Here is a 13,149-nt window from a genome sequence, read left to right as displayed (position 1 = left end):
TTTCATTGGCCATAATAGAGGAGTTTTTTTTCTTCGGGTAGTTTTCATAACTGAATATTGGATACGTAACTACTTTATAAGAAAAGCAAATCTGTTATCCATTACGAACTAGTGTTAACCCTCTAGGGTTGTTTTGGACTCCCGTTCCTTTCCCAAGACTAAGCCAGCAAAAAGCAGGCATGTAACTTCCTGCAAGAAGCGGTGGCAACAATGCCGATGGTATCAACTGTTATCCAACCCATTGTGGGCTTTTTCACAGCACCATCTACGCCAGCGGCGCTAAGATGGTGTAGTTTGTTCTAAGGAATACTGTAATTAATCTATGTAATGGAAGGGTTACCATGAAAGACCAGCGTCAAAGTATCCAAAAGGTACCTTCACACCAAGCTGAATAGAAAACTTTTCAGTGACGTTTAAATGCAATTATTATGACATGTTTTTGTGTTTTTTATTGTTTAAGCATCCTGAATATAGTTTTTCTTTCTTTCTTTCTTTTCTAATGCCGTTCGAGTCATTCTGCCCGATTCAAATTATAAATTTTCGATCAGTTTTCAATATATTAATAATTATGTATTTGTCAAAAGTGTCGTTTTTGGTACTAATCTAGCAGTTACAAAACTGAAATGTATTCAACTGCTAGATTAGTACCATTTCAAAACTGGTAGAATAACTAAAATTCTATTTTGCCAATATTTTTGAGAAATATTTACCTAATTACAAGAAATTCAACTTGATAAGGTTGATTTTGATATCAAGCAGCATTTTACCGGCCAACGTCAATAATAGTGGCGCGCTCATTTTGAACAATTAACGCTAATTGTCACATCACATAATAATAAAGTGAACAGTGTACGCGACAGTGAACAGGAGTGTGTGATTTTGACAATCCAGTGTAAATGATGGGAAGTGGGTGGGAAGTGTTTAAGTATCTAAGTTTTACAGCGAATGGTTTGGCAATCAAGGAAAATTTTATGTTTTCAGGCTCCCAAAATAGTAACGAGCAAGTGAAAGGATTCTATAGTTGAACCACGAGCGAAGCGAGTGGTTCGAGAATAGAATCCTGAACTTGCGAGTTTTTTAACACACAAGAAGTAAAATACATTTGCACCCGAGTGTAACACAAAACTTTTCCCCTCACTATAGCGAGGAAACTACAACGCAAGAAAATGCGTTTATCCTGCTTCCAGTAGTTCCACGGGTAGTACCTAAATCATCTTAATTACTAGATTCAACTACTTTTACCAATTTTAAAGCAGTTAATTTGACTTTATTCAAGGTCAAATTACTTTACCCACTTGGGGTAAAATGCGATTTTACCCGCTGGTATTAAAGGACAAAACACGTGTTTCCGAGCTAGTGAGGGGAAAAAGTCCTTGTTCCTTGTAGATAACCAAGTTAGATAACTGGTTTTGTACGAGGAAAAATAATTCTTCCTAGCTGAGTTCTGAAAGAGGATTTTTTTTTAGAGGATTAAACTTGGTTATCTACGAGGAACAAGGGAAAAAAAGATCCATACCAGTGGAACAAATTGCGTTTACATCAATCATTTAAAGGTAGGTATCAAGAATTCAAGACGAGTTGTATTGCACAGCACACCCACGGGATTTAAAACTTCAAAAAAATCTGTTTAAATTCGATCTACCTCTACCTCTAGTACTAAAACGTGGCGGTATCGGTATCAGAAATCTCGTCATTTCTGCAAGCATCACATATTAGTTTGGCTACCATAAGTTCAAAATACGTGACTCGCTAGCGGTAACATCACAAAAATAATCTCTGTTTGTTTTTTGACTCTAGGAAGCAACATTGTTAACTCATGTCTAGGGTTTGCAATCCGGATATTCGAATATCCGAATTATTCGAATATCCGCCAATATTTTTATCCGAAAATATTCGAATAATCCAAGTGAAATTATCCGGATAAACGGATAATTTCTATAAACATTATTTTTTATTTATAAGTAATATATTTAATAGATAGACGTCGCTGAAACCAATTTCGATCAATTCTTAATACGGACAATGTTATTGCTAACAAATTAACACCTATTTATCTTCAAAATCAAACTAATATTTACAAAACAAAGAAAGCATTCGTGGACAAGAAGTACGCAGAATGCCTAACCCCACGCACTCAGTTCTTATAAAATATTCGATTAATTGGATGATTTAAAAAAACAGAAAAACGTTCAAGTATTATTTTTTAATATGAAACGTTACCCCAACCTTCTTTCATTACTGCTAATAGCTAACGTGAAGTTATCTGTAAAACCGTACTTAATAAGGGAGATTTATACCTAGATTTCCTGGTCCCTTGTTTTTTTGAAATTGAAATTTAGCGCCTCACTCCGAATTTAGCTGTTATCAGTTCCATGGCAATTTAGTACGCCAGAATTCCCTCCACTTCACTTAGAAATATAAGGCATTTTCCTTTTAAGTCCTTAGTTACATTCATACACAAAAATCGGTCTAATTACTACTTATACTTTGAAATCTTAGTCGATCTACTGATCAGCTTGGAAACTAAAACCCATCAAATTGCTGCCGAGCAATTTGAGGCGTTTTGGATTTGAATATTTAAATAAGTTCGCCTTTGTACCTCCTCCTTCTTCATTTTTTTAAATTTTATGTCTTGTATATTTTATGTTGGTGGTACAATACTTATTTATCGCCTCTCCCCTTCCATTGGTACTTTGGTACCAGCCACTGTGCAACTAAGGTCTAAAATGATCCACACCTGGATAGGAAGTGTCTTCGACTAATTGGTCTTCTTTTTTTTGGTTATTCTGTTTTGAACTTTACAACAAACTGCCAAAAGTAATAAAAACTGAGACCAACTTCAACACTTTCCGTCGCAAAGTAAAACAGCTACTACTTGACAAGACACTTTATAGCATAAAAGAATACCTAAATAATACCTATTAATGTGCCTAGCCATGTTCGTGACTTCTAATTAATTATTAGTAAATTATATATGTATATTAAATGTCTATATTAGTAAGTTATAATTCTTAGTAAATGTGAACCTAACTAAAAAAAAAGGTTATATACCTACTTGTAAGATTGTTAGCTTTTAATGCGTACCTAGTGTACCTGCCTTGACGATCTCTTTATGTGTGCATGTTTTTGTTAGTTTTTAATTAAAAATATGTATGGATTTTGAGAAATAAATAAATCTGAATCTGAACGAGTACCTATGCTCAGTTGCTCATTCCTGTTCTAAGACCCTAACCAGGACGATTTTGTTTAGAGCCTACGAAAAGAGTTTTCAACTTTTTATATTAAGTATCCGATCCGGTCCAAGATGGCATCTGGTACGGGCGTAGGCATTTATGCAAATGACTAGTGGTAGTATCAGCATGGGCAATTATGCCACTGTCTTTTAAGCCGAGACATACGCAATAATTACCTGTGTACATAAGAATATAGTTAGACAAACCCAAGGAAAGAATATCTATATACTCAGCGACAGTCAGGCGGCACTCAAAGCCTTCACATCGCCCAGAGGTGACTCTTGACTGGTATTAAACGGCATCCAAGCTCTTAACAAGCTTGGAAGGCAAAACAAGATGCAACTGGTATGGATACCGGGGCACGAAGGCTTCATTGGCAATGAAAATGCTGATGAACTAGCCAAGGCCAGGTCTGAAGACAACGTCACAAGGAACCATTAAAACGGCTATGAAGGACCATACAAAGGCTAATCGCCAAAAAGAGATGGGACACGCTGACTACACAGATTGTCGCATGTGCGGCAAAGAGGAAGAGACCGCCAGACATCTAATGTGTGAATGTCACGCCCTCGCCAGACAAAAAATGAAGAACTTTGGAGCAGGCTACCTAGTACCAAAGGACATCAGAGAGCTACCCATGAGCCTCATCATCCGATACGTGGAGATAGTCGAGAAGCTCCTGAATAGCTGAAGGATCTTAAGATCTAAGGGGGTAATTGCACAAAAGATCCCGATGGGTCGAAGTGTATCCGGAAGGGCCCCGCAGATTTAAGATGAGTATCCGATCCGATCGAGCGAAGGACCGACTCCTATACATTCTCGAAATCATTCAAGGCGCCATCTTTGATTTTTGCCTTTGACATCCTTCCTATATCCGATATCGGAACGGATAATATGACAACGCTGTATCGCCTATAACCATCATCATATCCAATGATGTTGTCTCACGTTCCACTCTACACAAGCCATCCTCTCTACCATCCATTTCCAAGGTAAAGGTGTTGTCAGAAAAACATCTCGTTATACCTAACACCTAACTAATCACTACTACTAACTGTCTTATATCGACAGCTCACTATCTGATTGCAAGATTCTAGTCATAGAACTAAAGATAGAGAGCTAGGTGTGTTTTAATTTCTACAGTTTGCCGATTTACGCAAAAAATAAATAAAAATGTAGGTAAATTTCGCATTATAGCGCTCATCTATCTCAGCCCTTATCAATTCCACGCTTATACGCACCTGTAACATTAATTTTGTTCCATTTAATAAATTATCCGAAATTATCCGAATTATTCGAATATTCGAATAATAAAAATTGTATTATCCGAATTATTCGAATACTGAAAATCCGTCGGATAATGCAAACTCTACAGTCATGTCATTGATACGGATCAATTTACACGTATTACTACAGGTTAAGGGTGATTCTCCGAGACCCTAATTTTCAATGTCCGGAGGCTTATTTCACTGAAAACTTTAGTTTAAAATCCTGTTTTCTTTTTAGAGATACATTATATCTCTAGTCGACTGGGACATCGATTAGCTTTAGTATAAGGTCATTGTAATTTTTTATATTAAAAAAATATATCCGTTATTCTTACTACTCTGTCGTGTCCGTTCTCCATTTTTCTCTAAACATGTTATGATAACTTCAATTCAGTCAACTTAACGAATATTTTGATTGAGTACATAGATACATTATTAGTTACTACATTACTAAAATTTAACAAGTATTTTTTTATCTATAATTTTGTATTTAAAATTTAGGAAATAAGAGATGTCCGCGAAAAAATTCTTATTTCTCTGGTGCGGGTTTTATTCGCCTGTATCGTAAACGTATTGAAGATTGTAGACAAACTTCCCCCCGCGGGGAATAATCAGTCGCGCTCGGAACGTGGTACGAGGTGGAACTGTCGGCTGTTGCACGTGGCTCCGGAATTACGAAGGTAAATATCTTATTCCTCTGTCCGTGGTTCAGGTATCATTCTTATTACTCTGTTCGATTTTTTGGGATTTGTGTAACTTTTAAAAATGTACTTTTTTGCTTAATTAATTACTTTACGTACTATCTATTCATATTATTAACGACAGCCGCGTTGTATGTACACATTATGAATCATTGGTTTTTTTTCGATAATTTCTTATTCCTCTGTCCCTTATTCCTATGGATTTTGGACAATGGAATAAGAATTTTCTAAATTTTTCTTGTTTTTCTTAACTGACTTTCAAAAAGAAGAGTAGTTATCAAGTGATTTCCTATATTTTAAAGTACCTTAATAAAAAAAACTTAGATCTTTTTAAAAATATTAATAAAAAAAATTTAGATCTTTTTAGCACCTAGTGCATTTACAGTCTGAATGTTATTAATAAAAATAAATATAAAAATATTCTAGAATATTTTTTGATAGTTTTGTGAACAAAGGTACAATATATAATTTATAAATATACGGTTTTTTAACATTTTTGTTAACCTATCCTGACTTATCTTATTCCTCTGGGCCTAAATTTCTTATTCCTCTGGACCAAAAAGTTAAAATGAATTTATTTTATGAATGAGTTCACAAAAATATGGGCCAAAACCATAGTTATGTCTAAAAATAAATCTATTTTCACAAGAGTATGTCCTTATTGGTCAAATTTCAAAAATAAAAAAGGACAGAGGAATAAGACAAAAATCGCTGTCTCGTAGAATGACCCTTAAGCATACTTTATCTAATTTTCTTCAAAGTTTAAAAAAAATACGCTTACAGTGTTCAATAAATTAATGTTTATTAATATTAACACTCATGTTGCACCAGACTCCTCTTACAAAATTATCTACCGTTCCTATTGTTATAGTTTTGTGAAACTCCTGAGATTACCTAAGTTATTTATGTTATTTATTGCCTATAATTCACTGTTTAATGTGGTATCGTAACTAACGCAATACTTCAACTACATAGCCTCTTAAACCTTCAAGCTTGCTGAGAAATAGATACATCTTAAGATTTCCAAACAGGTCATGTATTAGGTAGTCGACATAAATTGTCTCATTTGGGACGTAGCTAACAAGCTGAAGACGAATATTTCTCGTAGGTAGTGTATGGCACTGGTCCCACCAAAAGCGAGTAAGCGATGAGCTACCGGCTATAGAAACGAACAAAAGATAGTCCCTCCCGTGTAAACAAAAGAGACGCCATGATAGCGCGAGCGAGTTATGCTCGCTCTCTCTTTTATTTCGCTTATCTTTGTTAGGGTTCCGTAGTCAACTAGGAACCCTTATAGTTTCGCCATGTCTGTCTGTCCGTCCGTCCGTCCGTCCGCGGATAATCTCTGAAATTTGGTACCAATATGTATATCAATCACGCCAACAAAGTGCAAAAATAAAAAATGGAAAAAGATGTTTTATTAGGGTATGTAAAGTGGGGGCTGATATTTTTTTTCATTTCAACCCAAACGTGTGATATATTGTTGGATAGGTATTTAAAAATGAATAAGGGTTTACTAAGATCGTTTTTTGATAATATTAATATTTTCTGAAATAATCGCTCCTAAAGGAAAAAAAGTGCGTCCCCCCCCCCTCTAACTTTTGAACCATATGTTTAAAAAATATGAAAAAAATCGCAAAAGTAGAACTTTATAAAGAATTTCTAGGAAAATTGTTTTTAACTTGATAGGTTCAGTAGTTTTTGAGAAAAATACGGAAAACTACGGAACCCTACACTGAGCGTGGCCCGACACGCTCTTGGCCGGTTTTTCGTTTCTATCGCCGATAGCTCATCGTTTAATCGCTTTTGGTGTCACCATTGCCTTGTTCAGATATGAGTACGCCATTTTGTGACTAGATGACAGATATGTATGAAAGTGAAACAAAAGATCTTCATTTGTCATGTCAAGGGTCTGTTCTGAATGTTGTCGTCAGATTATTGATGATCCTATTTGCCTTGAGGTGTTAGGTCAAAGGTTAGGCTCAAAAGTAATATATCTAATATCTCTATACTAGGCAAAATGAATTTGCACGCACTTTTTTTTGCATGCACTTTTTTTAAACGGTTCAATTTAGCGACAATGCTATTAGCTAATCAACTTTGTCACTATTAAACCTTGGTAAGTAATAAGGCAGAAGAATGTCAAAAATTATTCAAAATTTAATTCCATGTATTTGACAAATATAGTCTAATATCATGGTGTTAAAATATATGCCCCCTGCCCTATTAAGGCTTAAAACATGAGCAAGAAAAAAAAATTTTCATTATTGGTCCAGTAACGACATACAGACGAATTGAAAACCACCTTTCTTGAGAGATTTGAGGCGGCGGTTAAAAAAGTACAAAAAATAAGAATAACTTTCCCGAACCACAATTTTTAAGTTTCTATTTTTATAGTTTCTAATTCATTAACATTAACACCAAAATAATGTGCAAGGAAAATTAAGTGAAACTCTTCAAGGTACTCGTAACCAGCTAATTACTATTGTACACTAGTAAATTAGTAAGTATTAACTTACATTTACATGTCACAAGTCACAAGTCAAACAAGTATTGCCACCTACCATCCGGTTATATCTTTGTTGACAATTGTTGAGAGACCATATTTGAAAGTCAACTCATTTACATAACTGTAATGAACAATAGTTACCTAAATATTATGATAATTTCTAGACAATTATGATCCGGCATAATTATGTAAGTGCGTAAGCTATGAAATCTTTAGTTTTTATCGCAAATATGCAAAACGCCTGAAAAATCATACAATTACACATAAATAATTAAACATAATAAATTTTAAATATATACTCACATTTAGAATATATTTAAAAAGTTTTTATTTTTAATTTATGGAGTGGCTAATATGTAAAACGTAACATTTTTTATCTGATTTGTTTTTTAGTCTGCATAATAATAGTATATTGTATATTAAGGGCGGAAAGTGAAGGATTAGGAACGAGAGGCTGTTTGAAGCCCGACGCCGAAGGCGGAGGGCTTTAATAACTCGAGTTTATAATCCTTCAGCCACCTGTGATATCAGTACACAATGTTTTTCATTACACTCGCGAAGTAATAACCAAATTTTAAACTAAATGCATTGAAATACCTACGCTGACATTTCGAACATTCGTCTATCATCTTGTAATTTTTGACAGGTCGTGGAAAGTTACCGCCCGTGGGCAGAAAAATAGCTTATTAAGTATCAGTATGCAGGCATGTAATAACACTGTTTACGAGCGAGTGTGATGAAAAATAACATGCATTTTTTTTATGTGATAGACAGGAATCAAGACAGCATTAGACGCGTATTTAAAGGCCATATCGAGTAACCCGATATAAGTCAAGCGCAGAGTCGCAGACTATCGTCAAATCAAACTTTAAATTCTAGCGTTTTCTACACATTTTTTAAAGTCACACACGGTGGGAAATGTTGGAAAAAGGTATGTTATTTTATCGTGTTCGACCTCATATCTAATCATATTTCTCTTCCGCATTTCTGAGGGGCTACTGTGATGAGACTGAGAGTTCTTTTTAGGAGTCTTGGGCCATTATTTTTTTTCATAGTTGCCCACTTTTTTTGGATTTGGAAATTTTTATGTGGTTTCCACTTAGAATCGCGAGCTCTTTCAAAAAAGTGTCTCAAGGTTTTTTCCCATTCCGTTACCATTTTTTCATACATTTTGTACGGCGGTAACGGAACGGAAGGTTCGAAAAAATGTATGGAAATCTTGGGACATTTTTTTCTCCTATCAGGGTCAAAAGACATCGCGATTCTGAGTATTAATCGCGTGAAAAATACCCATGTTACAAAAAAAGTGGAGAACTTTGAAAAAAAAATGGCCTCTTACGCTTACTCTGATGCCTCTGCTATCAATATTAAGTAATAACATCAAAAAGTTAACAACAACAACAATGCCCCCTTGCAAAACATTTTTCTTTTTATATATTTATTAATAGTATATTTTGCAACAAATGAAATGAGATGCAGGTTTGTCAACAGTTCATCTAACAACGCAACATAACCTAGTAAATAACCCATAAAGCGACTAACACAAGCAACATCGTGTAATCGCATTTCGATACAGTTGTAATCAAAGTTGGCTAACGGCCACATCTCGTGCTGGTCTAGTGTTTGTATTTATGTAATCCAGTTGGCGGTGCCGTGATAGACTGATATCTATATTCATTCAACTATAGAATGTTCAAAAAATATAGATCTCCGGATACTGGTTCTTCAGATGTGAATTTTATAGTACTGTCACGCCGTCTTTTAATGTCACGCGTCAAATGTGTGTAGTGTGCACTGTACGTTACACACACCTTCACGTAATCTCTCTATATATTCCGTAGGTTAAGGATCATATATCAGTAATATATCATACATTCAACCTACAAGTTGTTTCCATCAACGCTCCTCCTTTACATGGCGATCCTGCCAGTGCGGCCTTGTGCTGCATTGGCAGCGCGCTGCGCTTGCCAGTCAAGGTTGTGAAGTGAAATAAATATAAGTAAAACATTTCGGACATTAATAAATTTGCGCGTAAGTGACACTGTGTGGAGCCAAAAAAAATAACAAATGAACAGTTTTGTCAGGACTTGGAACGTGAAGTAACAGTGAAGGTCACAAATTTTACAGCAACGGACACTCGAAACGTATATAAAAAGTGATTTTAAAATGGACTAAATTTCATCATTTTCATCTTGAATTAAAATTTAAATACCAACTGCCGAGAGCAAAGTTTTTAAGAATATGGAGCAGCAGGGAGTTGTTGGTGTCCTTGGTCGAGCATGGCGTCTGGAGGTCCAAGGATAGCAGCAGAAGAAAGTGAAGGTTGTGGTTGTGATAAAACAAAAGTGAAATGTGAGGTTTGCAAAAGTGTACACGAATTACTGTAGGTACAAACATTTTTTTTTCTCATTCTTAGTTAAGTAGTTTCGTTTATTTTTCTTTTAGGTTATAAAGTTTAGTTTTAAAGTTCTAAGCTCTATAAAGTTATAAATGCAGCTTGATGACAAAACACGTGTATGGTTAAAAAGTTGGTCTTTTACCTATTACGAGTAAAAAAAAAAAAAAAAAAACATTAATATGACAAAACCAGTTAAAAAAATGTATTCTAATTATTTTGTCACACATAGTTGATAATTTTATACTAATTAAGTACTCGATTTCATATAATAGTTACTCATCATACTTTTATACCTAGTAAATATGGCACATGACGACGGCGCGTGTACTCCTTATACGGATTGGCATGTGTCGTCTCGTCTGTTATTTCATCTCCAATTTCACAGTTCGTGCACTCATCATCACTTGAATATTATAAGAATGAAATTAAATTGTAATTACAGTGCAACACTTCAAATACTTATTTAAATTTTTACCTTCCAATATAAACTACATACACAACTACCGAATTTTAACCATATATGTGTGTTTAATGTAACTTAATTAGATTTATTGTAACGTTACTTTTTATTAGATATTATGTTTTATTTTTAATGATGACGAAGTAAAATTGTATCGGACGAGACTTTCTATTAATTCATGGATCTGACTTATTTAATAAACAAAGGAATGGAGAAGTATAGTAATAACAGACATGACTTTTTAAATAAATAATGGTACTTATTGTAAATGACAATACTTTTGAAGGTAAGGTTTGTTTTTGTACAGGTTTTATAGTATGATTTAAAGGAATGTAGGTTTCGTAAAATGATTGGTTATCGAATGCTTGTGAATAGTTCAGTGAGGCAATGAATGTAAAGGAGTGAAATGTTAGTATGATTGTAGACAGAATTGATTTATGGGAAAATTTAAACACGTAAGTTTTTCGAAGGACTCTTGGCCTGATCACCTGAGGGTTGCCGAATTTCCTACATGTTAAAGTTTTCATGGAGTGTGAGATTAGTGATGGCATTTTTGAGTGTTGTTTTATTTTGTGAAAGATGAGTGAAAGTAATTAATTGATAACAAATATAATTATGTGACTACCGCAAATCGTTGGCCCAAGAGGCAGCGATTAGCAAGGGTACGCCAGGGTACAAGACAGGTAGGGAATCCTTGGAGATCTGATCATGATTCGGTCGAGTACCAATCGTGAAGACTCCTTGGACACATGGAAGGTTATTATGTAAGGAAGTGTTAAAAGAACTGCCTGTATGAGAAATATATAGTATGTGTGCGCGCTTAAAAAAAAAAATCCTTGTACCCTGAGCAAATAAAAAAAAAATATTGTAAGGTCGGCCGACCACGTGCGTAAAAGCGTTGCGTACCCTTGATCTTATATAAATAATTATTGAGTCTTGATGTTTGTGAAAGATATAAATAAATAAATAATAAGGAATGACGTCATACTTAATGAAATAAATGTACTATGTATGTACTTAAATAATTGAAAAAGCTTGCAAGTGTATCTAATAACGTATAATCCAAATGATAAATGACTGGTACCTAATGATAATGACATGATGAAAACCGATAATAATGACTATTGACAATCATACTATGACACCTAAAATGCCAAATATACTTTGGTACGTAGTGTATTGACGAATACACTACGAATATAAGAAAATGTAATACTTATTCTTGTCTTTTTAAATTTAATTCAATGCATCTTGTGTAGTTTTAGTGTTTTATTTGTATTCCAATTTTTAATGCTTACTTTTTGTGTAATAAAAAAAAAAAAGTGTGTAATTTTTTATGTAGAGTTAGATTTTGTCTTAATTTTATAGCATCAATGTGTGCCTACCTATGTTATTCACTAAGAAATATGCCTATATAAAAATAATATTCAATAGTATGTAAATTTTACTTATTACGTACACAGATATTATTATGACTATTGGCTTACCTTTCTATGTCAAGTTTTACATGTAACAATACTGAATTAATATTTAAAAAAAAATGGTGTACCTTATTCCGGCTTACTATTTTGATAAATGTATTGTTGTTTAGAAATGAAAAATATAAAATGGAAAATTTAATGTTTTCAAAAAAATGTATTACAGTAAAAAAAAAAACATGTAAACTTTGTTTTTTCTTTTTTAAAGGGGGGAGGTGTAGTGTGCACTGTACGTTACACACACCTTCACGTAATCTCTCTATATATTCCGTAGGTTAAGGATCATATATCAGTAATATATCATACATTCAACCTACAAGTTGTTTCCATCAACGCTCCTCCTTTACATGTGAAATAAGATCAACAATGGAAAGAATTAATGTAAATTATTGGATCCAATTTGAGATATTTGAGTCCTCGGGTGTCATTAGCGAAAATAATATCGGTTACAATTATCGTTACACATGGACTAAGAGTAGGAATTGATAATCATCATTTAGAGAGACTTTCAAGTTACGGCCGGTGTTAAATAGTCAGGAATTGATGATTATCAAATCCTTACAGTCTTTTCTATTATGTATAGGAAAATTAGCCTTGAGAATTTAGGAAAGTTACTGTTTTACTTCATAGCAAAAAAAATAAAGCAAAAAAAAAACTTTATAGCAAAAAAAAAATGGCCGACGACGGGCCAAACTAGGTAATATGCAGACATTAAACGTGGATACGAATTCTACATTACCCTAAAGTTTCATCCTTGAGACAATGAGGAAGGTCTGGGTGGCTCTGGGATCTTCGTCCAAATATTTTACTTCAAAAGGCAATCGAAAATTAAATGCAACTTTTACTAAATTGTTCGTTGCTATTGACACTTATGTCAATGGGGCACTTCTGGATGAGATTAGCCCAGGACCGGGATAAGTGGCGTACACGAAGGGAGGCCTATGCTCAGCAGTGGGCGATTAATGGCCGAAATGATGATGTATTATTCGAAAATGAGTCATGTATTTAATGTGATAGGGTTTTACATGCAACAGCTCATTCTACGTAACGGCACCGTATGCAAAGCATTGTGTATTGATATGCAATCATTTAATTTGGTTTG

Source organism: Leguminivora glycinivorella, chromosome 6 (genome assembly GCF_023078275.1).
Source record: "Leguminivora glycinivorella isolate SPB_JAAS2020 chromosome 6, LegGlyc_1.1, whole genome shotgun sequence".
Classification (NCBI taxonomy): Eukaryota; Metazoa; Arthropoda; class Insecta; order Lepidoptera; family Tortricidae; genus Leguminivora; species Leguminivora glycinivorella.
This window is presented reverse-complemented; position numbering follows the sequence as displayed.